The sequence below is a fragment of the Ovis canadensis genome, chromosome 2 (assembly GCF_042477335.2).
Source record: "Ovis canadensis isolate MfBH-ARS-UI-01 breed Bighorn chromosome 2, ARS-UI_OviCan_v2, whole genome shotgun sequence".
Taxonomy (NCBI): domain Eukaryota; kingdom Metazoa; phylum Chordata; class Mammalia; order Artiodactyla; family Bovidae; genus Ovis; species Ovis canadensis.
This window is the reverse complement of record NC_091246.1, coordinates 140771999-140794266: the sequence shown is the minus strand read 5'-3', so window position 1 is coordinate 140794266 and position 22268 is coordinate 140771999. Positions and strand designations below refer to the sequence as shown.

The 22268-nt window shown below is 41.6% G+C and overlaps 1 protein-coding gene across 2 annotated transcripts in view; it reads right to left on the bottom strand.

The window, feature by feature from the left end:
• Positions 1-22268, bottom strand: part of WIPF1 (WAS/WASL interacting protein family member 1) — a 111299-nt gene that overhangs the window by 72797 nt on the left and 16234 nt on the right. Inside the window, exon 1 of one of the 2 annotated variants that reach the window (XM_069577148.1) lies at positions 9087-9630. The exons of the other annotated variant lie outside the window; for it this stretch is intronic. The gene's annotated coding sequence lies outside the window, so the exon portion shown is untranslated. Of the gene's footprint in view, positions 1-9086; positions 9631-22268 lie in introns of those variants that run through there. 2 annotated transcript variants of the gene reach the window in all.

Here is a 22268-nt window from a genome sequence, read left to right as displayed (position 1 = left end):
AAATTTCTTTTCTTAAAATAAGAATGATGGGGACTTTCCTGGCAGTCCAGTAATCAAGACTCTGCATTTCTACTGCAGGGGGAGCAAGTCTGATCTCTGTGGAACTAAGATCCTGCATGTGGTGTGGCCAGGAAAAAAAAAAAAAAAGAAATATGGAATCCCTGAGGCTTAAGCAGTAAAAGGCAAGACCTAAAACAAAAATCCTGATCCTTCCACTCTCATTTACTTAAGTAAACAGTCTCTGATTTCAGTTTCAGAAATCAATGACTAAGTCCTTAAGCAGAGTCCTAGTTCGTGTTTTTGTAGGAGTTGTAGAAGTTGCAGATGTATTTAGAAGTAACATCCAACCATTAAGACCATTAAGGAAGACTAAGTTCCTCTGGAATTCTATCTCCTACGTGTAGACACATATCCAACTGCCTACTCAACACCTCCATGTGTTGTCTATCTAACAGACCTCCATGCTCAGCACAAGCTAACCTCCACAGACCTGCCCTCCACTCCACCCACCTTGCTCTACTTACAGGCTTCCTCATCTCAGTCTGATGGCACTTCGATTCCTCCTAGGCCTAGGGCAAAGTCCTTGGAGTCTTCCTTGATTCCTCTCTTCTACTTACCATCATTCAATCCAACAGTTAATTTTGTTCCACCTTCAAATCAACCAGGCTCTGCAGTATTCACAATAGCCAAGACACGGAAGCAACCTAAATGTCCATCATCAGATGTGCGGACAAAGAAGACGTGGTCCACATATAAATGGAATACTACTCAGCCACAAAAAGGAATGAAATAATGCCACTGGGAGCAACAATGATGGGACCGGGGATTATTATACTAAGCGAAGTTAAGCCAGACTGAGGACAAATACCATATGATGTCACTTAAATGTAGAATCTAAAATGCAGCACAAATGAACATATCTTCAAAGCATTTCTCTATGTCTGTGTCACAGACACAGAGAAGACTTGTGGTCGCCAACAGGAAAGTGGGAAGGGTTAGACTGGGAGTTTGGGACTAGCAGATGCAAACCATTATATATACTATGGAAAAACAACAAGGTCCTATTGTACAGCACAGGAAACTCTATTCAATATCCTGCAATAAACCATAATGGAAAAGCACATAAATAATTATATATATATATATATATATATATATATATATATATATATCTGAATCACTTCGCTGTACACCAGAAACTAATAAACATTGTAAAACAACAATACTTTGACCAAGAAAAACAACAAACAAAAAAGAGACCTTGATTAATCCTCACCATCTCTAGTGTTGCCCCCCTGGTCCACAGCACTGTCATCTCTCACCAGATATTGAAATGGCCTCTCTCTTCAACTCTTGCTCTCCTGTACTGTATTCTCAACATAGGAGCCAGAGGCATCCTCTAAAGAGCAAAGTCAGAGCATCAACTCTCCCTGGCTCAAAGTCCTCCCAAAGCTCCCCCTCACTCTTGAGTGAAAGCTAGCATCCTACATGGGCCTATAAGGCCCTCCAGGACTCCTCCCTACTTCCCTCCTCCTCACTGTGTCCAGTCACACCAGCTCCTCCTCATTCCTTGAATATACCAGATTTGCTCCGCCTCAAGGCCCTAGGTAACTGCAAGGCGAATTCTCTCACCTTTTCCAAGTTCTCACTCCAATGCCACCTTCTCTGTGACAATTACCCTACCTGCCCCAGTTAAATCTGTATGCCCACCAACGCCTTCCCGCCCTTCCTACATTGCTGCATGTCTTCCTCAGCCCTTGTTACTTTCTAACCTTGGAACAGACTATGAAACATCCTATTTTATTAGGTTTACTATTATTATCCACATCTCCCACCCAGAATATAAGAGCTACATGGAAGGTGCTCAAAAAATATTTCTGAATTAAGGGAAAATGCTCCTCGAAAGGCAAACAAAACAAAACAAAAAAAACCCATAAAATATCAAGAGTCCAAAAAGGGCTTGTAATGTTCAATTGCAGGACCTGTATATTACATTTTATTTTCTTTATAATACTTTCGGCAATTTAAAGAAGAGGGACAAAGAAACAGGACTGACACTGAGGAGAGTTTGCTGCTTGCCCAGGAAGACCCTGTGGAGGGGCATTCCCGGGGGCGGCGGGGGGTGGATCACCACACTTCCAGCTCAGGGACTTCACCTAAAGGTCCCCAAATCTTCTTACCTAGAGGCCCCCAAATCTCCTTCTTATTGGGAGCCAGAGGGCTCAGACTCAGAATGACTGACCCATCTTACAAATTTGCGAGAGGCTCCCAGGCACACCAGAATTCACAAATGATGGCATGACTTTCCAGTATGATGGCCACTGTCCAGAATATACTCCTCTGAGATAATGGTATCCAGGAAACTGATGTACTTTTTCTGAAGGGATCTTGGAATCAGGGCTAAGGCTGAGTAAGCCTCTTGAAGGCTACTTAATCTGGGCCATGGTGAGTCCTAATCTTCATCCATGGTACACAGGGACAACCCCCTCTTACTCTACAGTCCTGTCCACAATATTTAGGGTCTCTCTTTTTGGCCACACCTGGGCAACACTGGGGACTTTTCCTTTCTGGGCTGTCTTTTTCTTCGCTCCATGGGAGCCATCATGCATACAAACTTTCTCCAGGTAGGATAGATTAGGCGTCTACTGTCAGGGTTACACCCATATTACTGTGGCTCCTTCCAGAAACACAGGTCACTTAGCTGGCATTTTGTGAGCTCATAAACTCCTCAGTCTCTTGGCCTGCCCCTTTTTAGGCACGGGTCTGGCCTCTGTAGAGCTCAGAGGGGCACTGACATCAATGTCAAGTCCTTGGGAGTTCTCAACACTGCTGCCCATGCCAGAGTCAGGAGGCTTGACCCACGCCCACCACTGTCACTAACTAGCTCTTTCAACCAAGACAAATCTCCCAGCCATTCTGGGCCTCAGTTTCCAAATCTAAAAATGAGGGGATTGAACCTGTGACTTATGTGTGTTCGTCTCTCAGTCCTGTCTGACTCTTTGCGACCCCATGGACTGTAGCCTGCCAGGCTCCTCTGTCCATGGAACTCTCCAGGCAAGAATGCTGGAGTGGGTTGCCATTTCCTTCTCCAGGGGCTCTTCCTGACCCAGGGATGGGACCCTGGTCTGCTGCACTGCAGGCAGATTCTTCACTGTCTGAGCCAGTGATTGAACCCGTGAAGGTTCCTTCTATTTCTAAAAACCCAGGGTTCTGTTTTTTTCACCTATCTCTTTAAGTTTTGAATAGTGACAACAGCATCCAAAATCCTCTTTCTGAAACTTTCCCCAAGGCCAGATGTTCCTGGCACTGAAGTAAGAGAAAAAAATGGTTTTTGAATAACCTAACATTTTTGTCTTTTGGAGCAAATTATCCTCTGGCCTTTTCAATTCCCCTTCCCCTATTGCTACTTCCTTATGAATCCTTAAAAGCAGTTTTTTAAAAGCAAACTGTCTACCCTTCCAGATTCACCACGATCTATCTTATAATAACATTATTTCCTCCCCAATTATTTTCCCTACATAAAACCTCTCAAACACTTTGATTCTGGCAACTGTGCTTATTCATCAGCCTTGATTTGCAGGGAAAAGCATTAAATGCTCCAAGGAAGTAGAACATAAAGCTTAGAGGCAGGGCTGGGGGAGGAAGTAAGCTGTCCATGCAGGTGAGTTCCTTCCAGAGCCTCAGTTTTCAGGAGATGGTGGGCATTTTAGGCGGGAGTGAGTTAAGCACAGAAAGAAGAGGGGCATACAAAAGGAAGGAAGGAAAGAGTGAAGGCACAAGTCTGCTTTGAAAGAGCTTTCAGGCAAAGCCCTGGTGGCAGCCCATCAAGAATGCTCAGTTGGGTAAATGACTTCTGGAACTGAGACTTTCCTAAGAAGCCACACCGCAGTGAGAGGGCGGAGCTGGCGCCCTCTGTGCAGCTGTCTGCGTAGCAAGCTGCTGAGGTATTGGGCAGCCCCTCCACTGGTCCCACACCCAGTTTCGAGGAGGCAGGATCATTCTACAGGTCTCTAAAGCCTTCAAGGAAGACTAGATCTTTTTGTAGCCAGCCTGGAAATAAAAAATGCTCCAAACCACCCCTTAAAAAGTCAGGTATTTATTGAAAGAATAGCAATTCACTAGCAGACCGTCCAAATAAATCTATAGGCATAATACATGAATAACTTCCTAGCTTGAAGTTAGCAGCATATTCTAAATAATTGTAGGTGCCAAGATATCATCTAATGACTTTTAATTGGGGAAGCATCTCCAGGAGATAGTGAAGGATAGGGAAGCCTGGCATGCTGCAGTTCATGGGATCCCAAAGAGTCTGACACAACTTAGCAACAACAACATGTATGTATGGGTGGCTGCATGTGTGTGTGCAAACATGTATCTTAATATTAAAAAAAAACAAAAGACTGTTTGTTTTTAAGTCACACTATGATTACAAACCAATACAATGAGTGAACCTAAAATATGACATATTATTAAAACCCAGACACAAACAAAAGTAGGAAGCAAGCCTAACTCATACCAGAAAGTATCAAAAACAGACACTCTGGTAAGTATCCAGCTAGTTAGTCTCAAAGCAGTAACTTCTAATTAGTATTGAGAAATTACAATGGTGGTGGTGTATGAATACCTCCTGGTGAAACTGGCATAGGACGTCATGTACACCAGGAAGAGTTGCTGCTGAAGTTTGCTCATTTGTTGCATCATAACAGGGTTCCACCTCCAGGATTCACCTTGTTTATTTATTTATTTATTGAGAAAAAGTTTTCTCTCTCACCAACAAACAAATCCAAGCATTTTGGTCATTTTCCAATACCCTTTTGAGACGGGTGGAGAAGAGCACCAATTTTCTAACTGATGAAGACGTGGAGGGAAACTGAAATGGCAGAGGCAAGAATCAGCCAGGTACACAGGCAGTCCGTTCCCTCATCTCAACGGTACTTCATTTAGGAGTCAGTGCCTCCAGCAAAAGCAGTCCTCACAGCAGTATTCCTCTGCCCATCACATCTTCCCTACCAGCTCCTTCCTGAAAGTCTGAACTCGAAACAAACACCATGGCCACAACTCCAGAAGAGTCCCACTGCTCTTGTTCCTTTTCCTGGGACAACAGCTTAATTCCTCTTTGGGTCCTTACTACCCAGAAGCAAAATACCTTTTTTTTTTTTTTTTTTGAGGCATTCATGAAGAAAAATGACAATGGTTTTGTAATCTGAGGTATCTTTGAGTCTGTGCATTTGGAGGGAGGGTGGTATAGGAAGACATAATTACTGGATGATTCTCAGAAAGTATTTTTATCCCAGCACGGAGTTCAGTTTTAGTCAACAGAATTGAGGATAAGGCTTTTTCCTGAAGTTTACATAGCTAAAAAAGTATAAAGTATAGAAAGAATAAAAACCACTACCCTAAGCTCTTCCCTTTCTTTCCCTTCCCTTCACTTTTGTCAGTTTTCAAAAACCAAACTGCTTATAAGCTGAGACTTTGTGTAGCACTCTGAAGAGTTAAGATAAAACTTATACTGTTGAAAAAAAATATTATTGAAATTCAAGCTCTTTCCCAAGGGTGGAGGTCACAGGAGGCAGCTGGTGCCAGTAGACGATACGAAAATTAGAACCTGCACATGTAATACTTTAAAAAATCTATTGTCCTCTAAACATCCAGAATATATAAAGAACCTTAAGGCTCAACAACCAAACACCAAAGAACCTCACTGAAAAACAGGCAAGGGGCTTGAACAGGTATTTCTCCAAAGATGATATACAAATGCCAACAAGCATATAAAAGGATGCTCAATATCACTAATTGTTAGAAAAATGCAAATCAAAACTGAGATATCATCTTACATCCTTTAGGATGGCTGCAATGGGAGGAAAAAAAAAACAGAAATTAACAAGTATTAGCTAGGTTTTGGAGAAAAGGAAGCCCTGGGGCACTGTTGGTGAGAATGTAAAAAGGCACAGCTGCTATGGAAAACAGTATGGCAATTCCTCAAAACATGAAAAATAGAAATACCATATGATTCACCAATACCACTTTGGGGTATATATACAAAAGAACTGAAAGCAGTATCTCAGACAGGTATGCATATACTCCTGCTCACAGCAGCAAATAGCCAAAGGCAGAAGTAAGCTAAATGTCACCCACAGATGAATGAATAAAGAAAATGTGGTATATATAACAGACTACACTATACAGCCTTACAAAGGAAGGAAATTTTGACACATGCTACCACATGGATGAACCTTGAGGGCTTTATGCTAAGTGAAATAAAGCAGTCATAAGAAGACAAATATTGTATGATTTATATGAAGTATCTAGAGTAGTCAAACTCACAGAAACAGAAAGCAGAGTGTGGGTGCCAGGGGCTGGGGGGAGGGGAAACGGAGAGTTGTTTCATGGCTACAGAGTATCCATTTCTCAAAATGAAGAAGCTCCGAAGGTGAGCTGTACAAGGTAAATACAGCTAATGCTACTGAACTACACACTTAATAAAGATGGTAAATTTTATGTGTATTTTACCACAGTTGAAAAACCAAATCTATGCTCCCAGTATGGCAGTGATGATAACAATACCTCTCCCATGCCCAGGAACTTTTCTCTGAAAAAGCCCAGAGCGATAGATGGCCTACAGACCTGCCTGCTGATGCCAGCGCAGAAAGACGGCCAAGGATGAATTCAACTGCAAAGGCTGCACTCATCAGCTTTATTTCCTTCTTCTCTACCAGCATGAATATTTTGTATACCTCACCCTTTCACTCTCTGAAGCCCAAGCCTCTCCAATATCTGTAGATGCTGATTCTGAAGTGTTACCCTGTATTATCTGAGATTCTGGGGAAAAGAGGCCTGCCTTTATGTCAGGGTCCAGGAGAAGAGGGATTGAGAAGTCAGCCCCTTCCTCTTCTTATTTAGAGAATTCAGTGACATGCCCATGTAGTCCCTCCCCATAAAATTCAGCATTTTTCAACTCCAGGTATAAGGTCATCATTTATGTTTCTACTTTTGACCTCCACATTGAAGTGGCGGCACTTCCTGTCTAAGAATTACATGTGAGATTAACATTCCAGGTGTTATCCACCATCCAACAGGATCTAGCACCTTCTGCTCCTCTGAGTCCTTTTTTTTAGAACCACTTTCAGGTTTGGGGATCAGAGACTTTGCTCAATAACAACCCTTTATAAACCTTGTCTTGTATCTCAAACATAAAGGAACACAGGGAATGTGGAAAACTAGAGGAACGGATGGGCAGAGAACAGATGCCCCAAGGAGAAAGGGAAAGAGCTTTCAGAAGGACGCATTCCAAAAAAAGATGTCAAGTCCATCTGGAAAGCATTTAAAGAAATAAAAAACCCTTTTCTGCTATGAGCAGCAGATTAGCAGAATACAAAACTCTCTGAACAATAAACCTCTAGGACCAATTAAAAAATCGAAACAAAACTGAAAGAGCTCCTTCTAGGCATGTCCAGCTACCACGAAGATGTAAGCCTCTTTTTGCTGTTCAGGGGTGCGCCTGGTGCCATATGCAAGAGACCTCCCCACCGCAGTTCCCTTCCATGTGGCTCCTCTAGGCATTTGTTTGTGCAGAGGACTCCAGTAGCAAGAAAGTCCATGGAGACTGGAAACACGGGCTGCCTCCCTCAGAGCCAGTATAGGGTTTCTAAAAGCACTAGGCCTGAGATCTCTAACTTCCAGTCCTCCCACAGTCTGTCAGCTTCCTCCCGTCTTCTTGCACAATGTAGTAGCAAAAAATGAAAAAAATGTGGCAATCTGAGGACATCATCAACAATTTTCTCTTGCCTCATAGTTTTGGTTATTTTGCATTCCTAGGATATAAACAACACGTGAGTCTGCTAACCCCTCACCCCACTGTTGTCGTCTTTCAGCAGACCCTTGTAGAGCCCTCTGGGCTGGAAGGGAGACAGGAAACAGGAAGCTCCCAAACCTGGGCTCTTCTCTGCTTTTCTCTCTCTACCTCTATTAACACATGAACGTAGCTACGAAAGAAGATCAGTCTGTTTTCAAATGGTCCAGAAAAGAAACTCGACACTGGCTAACCTGTTCTAGTGCTTAATAAGAGCCCAAGAAGGTAGTGACTTCCTTCCTGTCACTCAGATTTGAGACATTTTCCTTTTTCATTCGGGTCTGAAAGTGGCAGGCCATTGTGTAAGAGCCTTTTATTGAAAGTTCCTTATTAAACTGCCCCACAAGGGCTATCAGACGAATACTCTTGGGCCGTTTAGGTGTATCTGGGCTCTAATGTCCAATGCTTCAACCATCTCTTGGGTTCTGCCGTAGACGCCTTCCTCCTCTCTGGAGAAGTACAGGCTCAAGACACAAAGCTCTGGTGGCAGGCAGACCTCATGGCTCTGCACACCCAGAACGTGACAGCTCCAAGCCATGTTCGCAGAACCCGGGGTGGGGGCAGGGCAGGCAGGGGACTTCCTCATCCCACATTCAAACTGCCCGCATCCCTTTACTTCTATTTTCAATAAAAGAAGGAAATTTTTAAAACAACAGTAGAAGACAAGTAGGAAGGAAGAGAGTAAAAAAAAAATTTTAAGGGAACTTAAGAATTTATAAAGATATGAGAAACAATTTTAACAGCAACTACAAGCCAAAAGATTCATTCCATCAGAAGAAAAAAGTGCATAAAAGCAGCAGACCTTTGCACAGTCTTGTAGCCTGTCTGTCCACACAATACTGCTGCATTTTCTACTGCCCTCTGAACACCCTGTGACTGCCTGCAAACACAAGCTGATGTGTCCCGGTTTATGCTAACAGGTGAACTTGATGAGAGGCTTAGCTAAATTCCATGAAATAAGTAATTTAAGGACCATGTAAAGGTTTGTTTTTTAGGGCACAGAAGTTCTGAAAAGGGAAGCAAGAGGCTCTGAGAATTTCATTTTCGTGATAAGGGCTTGATGCTTGTTCCTCTGACAGCGCATGGCCACCAGCTACACCCTGGCTCCTACATTCAAAGCTGGAGCAAGTTCTTCATGTCGCAAAAAAGCGTTCACGGCAGTTTAAGGAAAGAGAACCAGTTAGGTATTTTAGAGTGGCTATGAAAGATTTTTCGGGGGGAAAGAAGGAGCACTGACCTGTTCTAATCCGCTGAAAACGGCCAAGTTCTCAAGCTCCCCTGCCGTCCTGCAGTCGGCTTCCTGTAAGTCTTGCATGTGACATCAGACTTCCTCACTGCACCTTCTCTGACTCGTTCAAGGAGCAGTCAGAGACATGTGATAAGTTCGCCTCCCTTCCTACTTCACACTGGGGTAACCCTGTGTCTCAAGAAATGGCTGTGTCCCCACAGGGGTCCCCAGCTGGCCTCAGACATCCCCAGGGCTCAGGTAAAGAGGAGAGAAGCAAGGGGGTGGGGTGGGGGAGGCAGGGGACAGTGGTGTCTGGGCTCCTGGCTCTTCTGATGCCATAAGGAGGGGGAGAAAGGGACAGACCGAGGCTCTTGTAGCCCCACCTTGGGGAAGGGTGGCCCCTGGGAAGGGCAGCCAGCTCACAGTGGAGCCTGGAGCTTGGGCGCCAGCCTGTCACCAGAATGTGCCCAGCGCCATGGCCCTGGGGACTGCTGAGGAAGGGCGGCCATGTGCTGCACCCAGGGCGCCCCCAGGATCCTCTCTGGAGGGCACCAGCACGGACGAGCACACCCAGGGCCTGGCTCACGTTCTTCCGCCTCGTGCAGCCACAAGGGCCACTCAGCCTGAGTACCCTGGGCCAGTCTCAAGTTCACGTCCAGTCTAGTTAGTCCCGCTGTCGGACAGTGTGCCCTAACTTTGGGTTCAGCAAACAAAGCCACGGTACTCTCTGCCTCCCAGGGCTACATAACTGGTACACATTTCCCCCCTCGCTAGTCTCCAAAATCTGCCAGCCTTTTGGTTTCCCCTGAAAGGGTTGACTTCATCTTCCTGTGGGAGGGATGGGGTTCCAGGTGGCATGTGAGCCCTGGCTGTGGGGGGCCCTGATGCTGGCCTGCCAAGAGCACCAGGGAGAGTGCCCCTCTGTGCTCCGAGCAGCGGCGAGGCCTGGAGCACAGCCGAGGCAGGACCAAGCAGGAAGCTCAAGGGTGCCATTCTAGCCTGCTTGTTCCTGTGGTGAGTCCCCTCCTGTCTCCTTTTATAATTCCTCGAGCTCTCTGGAGGGCCAACACACTGGAATTTATGGATGTAGGCAGTGGTGTGTGGAAGTAAAACAATGTCCTGGAGCAAGGGGAAAATAGTCTGTAATTTATACAACCTGACTCAGTGCAGAAACCCCAGTGACTGTTTCTATTTGGCTACCCTGGCGTAATTTTTTTTTTTTTAATGATTTTAAAGGGATTTTTTTTCTTTTAGTTGTTTTTTTATAAAGGTAACTGTAGACAAACCTACTGTTCCAAGTCTTGAAAATATGACCCTATAATTCCCCAAAGAAGTTTTCCATGTGAGAACACCAAGTGAGGAAATGGATCCTGGGAGTCAGGACTTCGGATAACACGAAACTCTGCAGTCTCACCACATGAGTGCCTTTCTGGCTTTGAAAAAACACATAACTGTTTTTACCATTCTGACAGCTGATGGCTGGTTTTCTGACTGAACTGTACAGTTAGATTAGCCATCTGAGTCAACATGGCTAAAAGCACAGCCATCACTTTAAAATAAGAATAATGGTAAAACTTGGCCATCTTGGAAAAACAAAATACTCCATGGATGATAAATAATAATGAATCAACTTGAATATATTTAGAAGTGTCATATTCTGGGCTAAGCTGCCAGTTCCATTTTTTTTTAACTAAGCAGTTACATATGTTCTACTTCAATCATGCTCTGTGTGGAATTTTCAATGGTCTCAACAAAATACATTCTAATTTCCCTTAAAATTCCCTAACCTGGCCTCCTGTCCATGATTTTTGTTTTTTCTGTTTAGGCATTAAAAGAATTTTAACAACTTTGTCTTTTAAAGCAGTTGTAGATTTACAGAAAAATCAAGAAGACAGTTGGGTTCTCATTCTGTACCCAAGCTCCCTGATGTTAAAATCTTACATTTAATATGACAGATAAATAGCAATTAAGAAACCAAAACTGATACATTATTAACTAAGGACCATAGGTTATTTTAGTTCAGTTCAGTCACTCAGTCGTGTCCGACTCTTTGCGACCCCATGAATCGCTGCATGCCAGGCCTCCCTGTCCATCACCAACTTCCGGAGTCCACCCAAACCCATGTCCATTGTGTCAGTGATGCCATCCAACCATCTTATCCTCTGTCGTCCCCTTCTCCTCCTGCCCTCAATCTTTCCCAGCATCATGGTCTTTTCCAATGAGTCAGCTCTGCGCATCAGGTGGCCAAAGTACTGCAGTTTCAGCTTCAACATCAGTCCCTCCAATGAACACCCAGGACTGATCTCCTTTAGAATGGACTGGTTGGATCTCCTTGCAGTCCAAGGGACTCTCAAGAGTTCTCCAACACCACAGTTCAAAAGCATCAATTCTTCGGCACTCAGCTTTCTTCACAGTCCAACTCTCACATCCATACATGACCACTGGAAAAACCACAGCCTTGACTAGACGGACCTTTGTTGGCAAAGTAATGCCTCTGCTTTTTAATATGTTGTCTAGGTTGGTCATAACTTTCCTTCCAAGGAGTAAGCGTCTTTTAATTTCAGTGCTGCAATCACCATCTGCAGTGATTTTGGAGCCCAGAAAAATAAAGTCAGCCACTGTTTCCACTGTTTCCCAACTATCTGCCATGAAGTGATGGGACCAGATGCCATGATCTTAGGTCTTCTTAATTTTTCCCCATGTCCTTCGTCTGTCCCAGAAATCCCATCCAGGATGCAACGTTACACTCAGTCATCGAGCTTACTTAGGCTCCTCTTAGCTGTGGCAGTTTCTCAGACTTTCCCTGATTTTGATGGCCTCGACAGTTCTGAGGAGTGCTGGTCAGGCATTTTGTAGAAGGTTCCACAATTGGGATCTGTTTGATGTTTTTCTCATCATCAGACAGGATGATTGGGTTGTTTAGAGAAAGACCACAGAGGTAACATGCCATTTTAATCACATTACATCATGCATATTTCCTGTCAATGTAATTTAACACTGTTGATTACGGCCTTGATCACCCAGCGTAATGTTTGTCATGATTCTCCATGGAAGGTTGCTCCTCACCCTCTTCTATACTATTACACTTTGGAGAGGAAAGCTTAAGGGTGGAGTATCTATATAAATTATTTTGAATTTTTCTGCACAGAAGACTTATCACTTCTCCCCATATATTTTCAGTCATTTTTTTATATCAGTATGGTCTCACAGATATTCATTTCATACTTTGGGTTATAATTCAACACAATTTTACTAACTTTGTTGCTCAGATTAATCACCTTTGGCTGGTGGGAGCTCTTTCAGGGGGCTCTTTGTTCCTTTGACATTCTCCTATCAATATTCTGTTTCTTGGTTTTTGTTTTCAAGCACTTCATTATTTTCTGGCACTAAAATACACTCCATGCTTATCAAATATAGTACCTCCCCAGCTGTCCATGACACAAATGAATGAAAGGAAATATATCTATGGGCCTGAGAAAACTTTTATGTGCCTTCAAGTTTCATTAGTTCGGTCCTGTGTATTAGTAAACACTTTTTGAATTTTTGAAGACTTTTTTTCATATGTACCATTTTTAAAGTCCTTATTGAATTTGTCACAATATTGCTTGTTTTATATTTTGTTTTTTTTGCCACGAGGCATGTGGACCCTTAGCTCCTGGAGCAGGTATCTGACCCACACCCTGTGCATTAGGGAAGGCAATGTCTTAACCACTGGACCACCAGGGAAGTCTCTAGTAAATATTTTAAAAATTGCTTTTATAAACTTAGTCCTATCTTCTATCAGCAAGAAAATACCAAAACACCAACTGAGTGAGATTCTGCATTTCCTTAATTCCAAGACACATGTTTCTTTTTTTCTTTCATATTCTAACATTTCTGGAAACAAAGTGTACATTTAATACCATATCCTTGCCCCTACCTCACCTGTCATAAATTTAATGGTATACCTTACAGCTGATGGTGTCTTGGGAATGGAGGGAATACAACAGTTAAGTAGTTATTTAGACTATAGACATTATTTAACTACTTTCACTGATTTTTCTTCCCCCCACTGAACAAATACTTTGACTAAAGTGGTTTGATGTGTAGCATCTACAGATTTTTACCTATTTCCAGATCCAATCTAACTTTACCCCAAATCCCAAATTCCCATCAAGTGTTAAATTCTTTTCAACTTTTTATGGATTTAATATCTGACTCCTTTTATGTCTACCATGTCACTTTTTCAAGATCTTGGAATCCATCATCATGCCTGAGGGGCCTGACAGTGACGCTAAGTGGCTGCAGGAGTGATGTCTCACTCCTGTGGATGAGGGCTAAACGTGCTTACTGGTCAGAAGCAGATCAGAAAGCCCTCCTTAGTTCCACCTTTCCACTCAGGGAAGCCACCCAACTACAGAATGGCAAAACTGGCTATTCTGTTCTCTGTGCCCGAGAACTCATGAACTGCTGCTGCTTTGGGAGTGTCACGCTTTATAGTTTTTTTGTTTCTTTTAATGGACAGAAACTTGTTGACCCTATCGCCATGGCCATATCTCAGTCTCAGATAAAATGCCCAATCTTTTCATCCAGGCAGTAGAACTTGGATACTCTAAATACTATTTTCTGTCCTGTGCTATGCTAAGTCACTTCAGTCGTGTTTGATTCTTTGTGACCCTATGAATCGTAGTCCGTCAGGCTCCTCTGTCCGTGGGAATCCTCCAGGCAAGAATACTGAAGTGGGTTGCCACGCTCTCTTCCAGGGGATCTTCCCCACCCAGGGACTGAACTCGGGTCTCCTGCATTGGCAGGCAGATTCTTTACCATCTGAGACACATGTGTAAAATGTACTAAGATTCTGATAGTGCCCTAGTCATCTCACTAGCATTCAGAAGAGGTTGGAAGAGTTGCCACACGGACTTTTTAGGCAGCTCTTACCACACACAGTTGTCCCTTGGTATCTGTAGGGGATTGGTTCCAGGACTAACCCCCGCCCCCACCCTACCTCCACAAATCCGAGGATGCTCAAGTCCCTTAAGTCAGCCCTATGTATCCATGGTTCCACATTGGTGCATAGAGAGGGCCTAGTGTACTTTGATTTAATTCTCACAGCAATCCTGTGATCCCCACTTCACAGAGAAGTAGCTAAATTAGAGGGGCTAAACAACTACTCAGGGGCCACTGATAAGTTTGAAGCTGGAGACTCAGAGCTGAATGCTATTCTTAGCTGTAGTTTACCATCTATAACTCACAAACAGGCACTCTACTGAATGCAGTCCTATTCTCTAATTTTTACACATGCTTTTCATCTCAGCCAAAGCTAAGTGACAGTGAGGACAGAAGCAATGTCTTTTGCTTGTTTTGGCCACATTATGCAGCATGTGGGATCTTAGTTCCCCAACCAAAGATCGAACCTGTGTCCCCTGCATTGCAAGGCAGATTCTTAACCACTAGACCACCAGGGAAGGCCCTGGGACACTGTCTTTTACCCCATTAACCCTCATTCCAGCAACTGTCCTGTTAACTCTGCACCTCTGCCTTACTGCTAGTCAAATTTGTTATTAGAAAAAATTCAGTTTTTCTAATAAAAGTAAATAATTAAGCTTCATAATTTCCCGCCCCACTACCTTACTGTTTTATTTTTCAGTTATTAGCTTCTTAAATTTTAAACTTATTTTATTACTTTTCAGTCCTTTAAATAAAAGGCTTAACTTTTTATCCAACTATATATTTAGTATAATCCCCCATAATTCAATGTACTCTATTTATATTGTTAATTTTAAAATAGTCTATAGTTGCAGTAGTGATTTCCTTTTTGATCCAAAAATTATTTCAAAGGATCGTATCTCAGTTTCCAAGTTCTCAGATAGAGGTGGAGGTAACAGCCATCTTGTCTAACTTTCAATGCCATGTTTTTGTTATATGTCTACTTTTTGGTTAGTTTAAGTTGCTTTGTGGTGTAGTATTTCATCAATTCTTGAAATTATCCATGGTCTTTTGAAAAACTGCATATATTTCCTATTTGTTGGGTTAGGTTAATAACTGTTATGTAGATCTTTTGTTCTGGACTTAATTTTGTTTGCTTGATCAAATTCTGAAAGTATTCTGTTAAAGTCTCCCACTATGATTATGGAAAACTTTATTTGTATTTTTAAATTTTTATTTCATGTATAGTTTTAATTTGCGTTATTTTGCTTGTATCTTTTAACAAGTTTTGCTTTATCTAATTCAGTGTTAAATGTTCAGTTTCATTGTTATTGAAGCTTCTTGTTTAATATCTTTTGTTTTATATCCTGTTCAATATCTGTTTTACATTTAATCCTATACTTTTTAGAGTTAATATTAATACTCCTATTTTTGTTTGTTAGAATTCATCAACCTATCCCTTTATTTTCTGCCTTTCTGTATAATTTTGGTATATAAACACTTCCAAAGACAGCATTTAGCTAGACTATCTTTTTAATCAATCTTATTTTAATAGAGGGATTTAAACGTGACTGAATCACATTCACTGTTGTATGCTTATCTTATGCTTGCCATTTTATCATATATATTCTGTCATATTGTTTTTTGGTTCCCTTTTTCATGATCTTTGCTGACTGACTATGCTTTATATTATGTAGCACCCCTGTCTCTGTAGGTGTATTTTAATATCTAATGGTTTAGAAATCCTCCCTGTTATACTTTTTTCTACAGGTTAAAATATATGTAACCTTTCTTGGTGAACATCAGAGAACTGCATAGTAAGACCCTGTTAATCGTAAGGTCAATCCATTGTTTGGGGAAATTTAATGGTAGGTTCATGTCAAAAACAATAATACATTTTGTGTATATGGGAATGATACTAGACAGGCATTAGAAACTCTTCTAAAGAGTATGTGGCCAGGTCTCCATTCACTTCCATCCCTGCTTCCAACAACAAGAACTGGCTATAGCTTTCACACATCATGTGGATGAATGTGGGTAGAGGGGCAGTCAAGAACCTAGTGGCTGGGACGTAGCCAGGAACATCCTGAGGAATGCTTGTGCAAATTTGGGACTCAGATATGCAGGCACTTTGGAGATCTGTAGAAGGGAGGCTCTCAAGGTGAACTTCCTGCTGTCTCACTTCCAATCACTAGAAGTCACCATCAGCTGAGAAATCTAATCTAGAATTAGGTAAGAGCACCAAAGTAAGACCACAAGAACATAAACATATCCTTGAAAGACATGAAAAATCCAAATTGAGGAAATAATGTTGCTAGACCTGCTCAAGAGGCTAGAATTCTGTTTCTTAGTGTCTAGTTAAAAAAAACTCAGTATTCAACAAGAATCCACCACTTTTCCCCTAAAAATAAAGTGTTTTCCACTTTTTAAAAACTTTGATGTAGGTGAAAGGGTGATGGGGAAAATTCTGGCCATAAAATACCTAAGCAGGTATTCTTTGTACGTGTTTCTATTTGTGCATGTGTTTGAATAAAGGTTAACATTAAGATCCCATATTTAATTTTTTATGGAGAGTCCCAGTGGGAGGACAGCAATAAGTATAAAGGTGAAACAACTTTTTGAAGACCTGCCATTATTAACTCTCAATTTACTGGACTGAGATCCTGGTTTGAATCACAAGTGAGTAAATACCTTAAAAGAGCATTTCTGTTCTAACATAACATATTTAAAAAATTAATTTAGCCACATAAAATTTTATGAAGCAAATCTTTTTTAAGTATTCTCATAATACAAAAGGGGAGACTATGGGATTCCAAGAGTTGAAGGGATTTGTTCAAACAAGTAAGTACGTGATAGAACTGGGATTTAAACCCAAAGCTTCTGACTGCAAGACCAGTGTCATTTCCAATATACACCAAAACTTTTTTTTTTGGTTGGCATGTGGCATTGTAGCTCCCTGACCAAAGATTGAACTCATGCCTGCTGCATTGAGAGTGTAGAATCCACCACTGGACCAGCAGGGAAGTCTTACATCAAAACTTCTGTCTCAGAGAAAGCTAAACCTGTGCACACCACACACATGTTGTACAGAGAGAAACTGCAGCGAGGTACACCCTTGGTAGTCAATGCTTCACGATGTAGGTCAAACAATTCAGCTGGACCTAGAACAACTGTTTCTGCACTGACCCTGAGTGACTTCTGGAGCATTATGTCATGCCAAAGGCTTTCCTCATTAGCAATCAAGCAAAAAAAACACCATGCACCACATTTCCGAGTCCTAGGAACAGCTACAAAGAAGAAGAAAGGTCAAAAAAGTTCTCTTGCTGATGCACCGCGCTTGGTACATTTGATTATGTCCTTGTAATGTAAACGAAGAGTCATACTATAGGGCCTGATATCGACAAACTGACCCTTTCCAATATCATGCAGTTTAATTCCAAATAACTAGGCCCCTCACTCATCTTTGTTATTGATCAAAACATCGAAAAGATATGGCAAACTCCCTTACTCATAAAAAGACTGGCTAGGGACACAAAGAAAGCCTTGCCATTCACCTAGGATGAGTTTTAAGAAGCCTACAAATACAGAACTCCAGAGGTGGTAGACAGTATTGAGAACCAAGACCCTCTCACACATCTGTTGCTCCATTCTTTTAGGTGGAAGAGTGAAAAAAAAGAATGCAAGGCAATTTAAAATTCAAAAGTGAACCAAGGTTATCAGGAGAGATTATGAGTGGGTATTATGCAGATTTGTAGCCCCAATTCAGGATTTGAGTATGGGTACACATTCCCTACACATATCTATAACATAGGACCAGGAGAACAGTTAATTGCCTATTTGTACAATCTTCCTACTCAGATGTAACCCTCTCTTCCACATTTAACAGCATATAGAATAGGGGAGAATTGGTAAACATGCTCATGTCACTCCTAAAAGGAAGGATTCTGGAAACAAACTACCTGGGCTCAAATCCCAGATCCATTACTTACTAGTTGCAGAGAATTACTTTATTGTTTGGGGCCCAGTTTACTCATCTGTAACATGGAGATAACTTTCTGAATACTGAGTATGACAATGCATTCAAAGAGCTTAGCCAGTGCAGTGCATAAATTGTGGCTACTATTACTGTTAGTAGGTGGAAATCTTATTAGGAAATTCTACATTAAAACTTCTCATAAGAAATGTAATCAGAGTCAAGCAATGGGCTTTATCTCTGGGTACTGTGTAAGCAGGAAATAAAAGATCTTCAGAAATCAGGGGCAGTGGAGTTACAAGTCCTCCAGTCATCCTAGAGAGGCACAGTCCAGCCAGGAAGTAGAATAGGAAGCCTGGAAGTGGAGTAGCATTTATGCTTCTAAATTTGGAAGAGATGGATATATTTGTGTCTGATCAAAAAATGAGGAAAATGGTTTGTGAATTATATCTCCATTAATTTTTTTTAAAATGATGAAGGTTTCGTAACCACTGAAAAACTATGTGGATGAGAAAGAGATGTTTAGAAATGGCCGTGAGTGTAGGGAGAGGAACAGATGGCTACACAGGATTTGGAAGACACTGTTTACGTGGTGCAAAGTGTAACACTTTTAAGCCATGCCTTTGGGAAAAACTTAGATGAAACAGATATGTCACTCTTCAAGGCTATCTGGCTTTTTGATGTTTTCTGTGAATGAGACTCTAAGCAGGATCTGCACCACGTAGGGCCTCAGGATTTATTAAAGTGTGGGTCATATCCAGCTGAGCAACATCAAACCCAACCACATCTGTTTATCACATATTTTCTGGATTATGATTTGGATTTTGAAGTGGCTACAGACCGGCTGAATTACATAATTCTATAAGTGAAGTAACCTTTCCAATGATAAATATCTCTCAAGATTGTATTAATATTTACAGGCATTCTGAATAACAATACATTGTATATACCATTATCTATTATTTTGTCTAGAAATAAAGCTGGTGCTTTGGGAAGTACCTAAAATAAAAACAAGGTGCTTTTTGAACTGGGCTTCCCTGGTGACTCAGTGGTAAAGAATTTGCCTGTCAATGCAGGAGATGTGGGTTTGATCCCTGGGTCGGGAAGATCCCCTGGAGGAGGAAGTGGTAACCCACTCCAGTATTCTTGCCTGGATAACCCCATGGACAGAGGAGCCTGGTGGGTTATAGTTCATGGAGTCGCAAAGGGTTGGACATTTGCTGAATTACTGTTGCACATCTCTCAATGATATACTTCCTGCACTGAAAGCCACATAGCAACTACTAATTAACTTCCAAGCACAAACTGATGTACAACAATGATCAAACATCTCTTTATCTAATAACAGTAGTGTGTTTATTGAAATGTTTCCTGAACATCTTATATAAACTGCATTTTAACCTTAGGGCACAGTGGATCATTAATAACACTGAAGGAAGTGGAGGCAGAATAGGAATTCATGGAATATCACAATGAACTGATTATACTTTTTGTTTTAATAAATTATACTTCCCTTTTTATTGAAAAAATGACCACCATGAACTGTAATACTCATTAAAATACATTGAGATTTTTAGTAAATAGGTGTAAAACCTTCCTAAGCAATAAGGAATATGCAGGGGGCAGATAAGTTGTGACCAGCAGTGTGCTACCAAATGTACCACTAAATGTATAAATTCAGGTTAAAAATAATTCATTTAGCTTGTTCAAGACAAGCATGTAAGGTTACAAAAATAAAAACAAATAAAGCAAGGCAACACCAACACCACCCTGGGCTGTCATTAATGATAAACTGTGTTGCTATCCAAATTGTAAAGGGAAAAAAATCCAGGAATCCACTACCAAACTGTGCTAACAGTGCACTGACACATCTTGGGGTTATGTTTCTCATCTGCAAAGTTGCAATAACAGATATATTTTATTTACAGAAGTCCAACTCTTTATGCTTGAAAGAGAAAGAATAAATACATACACAGTGGCAGCCATTTCACTCACCATTCTGTACAATCTCTCTTGAGATGAAAGCTGCGAAGCTATGGTTGTCACTGGCATGCCATGCTGGGTATAGTACCAGTCTTCAAAAATACGTATCATTCATATTCCAGGGCTCATAAATGGCAGCCGGCCGCTTCATGTGGAAGTCAACCCCCAGTGACCAAGAGTAATTCCCAATAGAGGGAATTTCTACCTTAGCCACGACTGTAAACTTCACTGAACTCTGCTGGACCACAGATGTCTTGATCTCACCGTGGTTCCTCATCCTGACAATGGCAGCTCAGAAACTCTGCTGCTGCAGGGACTCCAAGGCTCAGTTATAAGCCACATGCCTTCCCTCGTGTTCTCCTTACACCAAATGATGAAGTAAAGACTTGAGACAGAGTTTAAAAAAAAACAAAAAAACAACCTTTTATTGTGGCCCAGTACCTGTGATAATTTCATGTCTTTTAAAAGGAAGTTTGGAACATCATTGCTCCTTTTAAAGGAAAAGAGGAGCAGGTAGGCTCACGGAGAGATGAACGACTATCCTAACACATGAAAATGTCCTAATGAAATGCTCCCCACCAGAGTCTTAAAAAAACATGGAACAATATGTACTGAAATAAAGAAATGACGTTCCACGTCTCAGTATGTCTCTGCAGTAAAGACTGACACTTCAGGCAATAAGCACCTGAGAGAAAGGTGTTCTGTCTCCTGCAAAGCCAATCTTGGCCTTGGTTCAAGGTTAGCCTCTTCCTTCCAGACCCTCCCAGTAGAGGCTTGCCCGCTCCCTGCACTGGACCAGGGGTTCCCTTGACCCCTCCTACCAGTCCACCTGGGGGTCGGGGGAGAGAAACGGGTTTGGCACCTTGCTGGGGTTTACTGAATGAATGAAAGATCACTGCTTCCCAACAACAGAGAAGAGAGGAAATCCCTCATTCTCAAATACACAGTCCAGTTTACTAGTTTCATAAACGGTCTACTTCATGTATGCACAGAGTATGAAAACTTCAAAATGAAAAATGCTGATGCCAATTCTAAGTTAACCTGCCTAGTAACTTATATATCTTAAGGCAAAACTGGACTTAAAAACTCCCTCTGTCCCTCCTTCCGTGACCTCCTGTACTTGCGCTTCTTGGACCTTTTACTTTTACTGAATCATAATACAATCTCAACTGTTCTTCTCAAAAAAGAATTAAACTCCTTAGCTTCTCAGTTTTTTTTCTAGGATTAAACATAAGCAGTACACCTCCTGACAATATTTTTAACAGAGAAACAGGAAGCCAAACAAGATAGAAAGTCTATGACAAACAGAAGGCAACCAATCTATCTTCAGCCATCCTGTGCTGGTGACCACTATTCTGGTTCAAGGTGCCCATGGGCTACCTTCAGAAGGGTGGACAATGAGGAATGGCCAGGCAGGGGCCTGCCGTGAGATGGCCAAACAGCATGGATGAGATAAGCACTATGGTGAACTTACATGTATATGGACAGCCTAGTTTCCTGGCATCTCATGTGCTGTGAATTGGCTCCCTCTGATCTAGAAACATGAGTTCTGACCCACAAGGAGCACTGAATTTCTCTGTTGCTGGCTGGCTAAAAAGACAACAATTAGAAAAAATAAAGATTTCTCCACACAGCCTCTCAGAAGGGATCTGTCCTGTGATCTGCCATACCCTGATTTTCAAAATTCAAATGGATTTATCTGTTTATGAAAAGACCACTAAACTGATTATAAATCTAAGTACTATTATTACAGTTCAGCTGCTTCTGAAGCAGTAGCTACCTCGGGCCCTAATAGCCTAATTTTCCTGTATATGCTCAGATTGCTTTGTAAATGCTCTTAATAGCACAAACTACTAGCATTATCCATTAACCTAAAATATAATAATTATGACATTAAGTGTTTATGTGTATCAACAGTGTTACCTTAAAAAAAAAAAGAAATCCTAAGTGCTTTCTAATGCACTGCCTAATTCATCATCATTGAAGAAAGCTGCTATTTCTACTTGGAGGTGGTGACATGAACTTATTGCTAAATGAAAAATAGTAACATATTCTCCCGAGCAAACTATTAAATTGCACACATATCTGTTAACTGATTAGCTCACTCTCCCATGTTTTTCTTATATGGAAAAAAGCTAGCAGCAACATGGTACATTTTGATGGGACCAGGTGGTTCTTACAATCAAGATCCTATAAACACAATGGTGTGATACAGTAACTCCCCAAGCTATATAGCCAGGCCACCTTAGTGGGTGAGCGCTCTAGTTATCTACTGCTGTGTAAGAAATGAGCCCAAAACTCAGCTTCATAAAACAATCATTTCATTATCC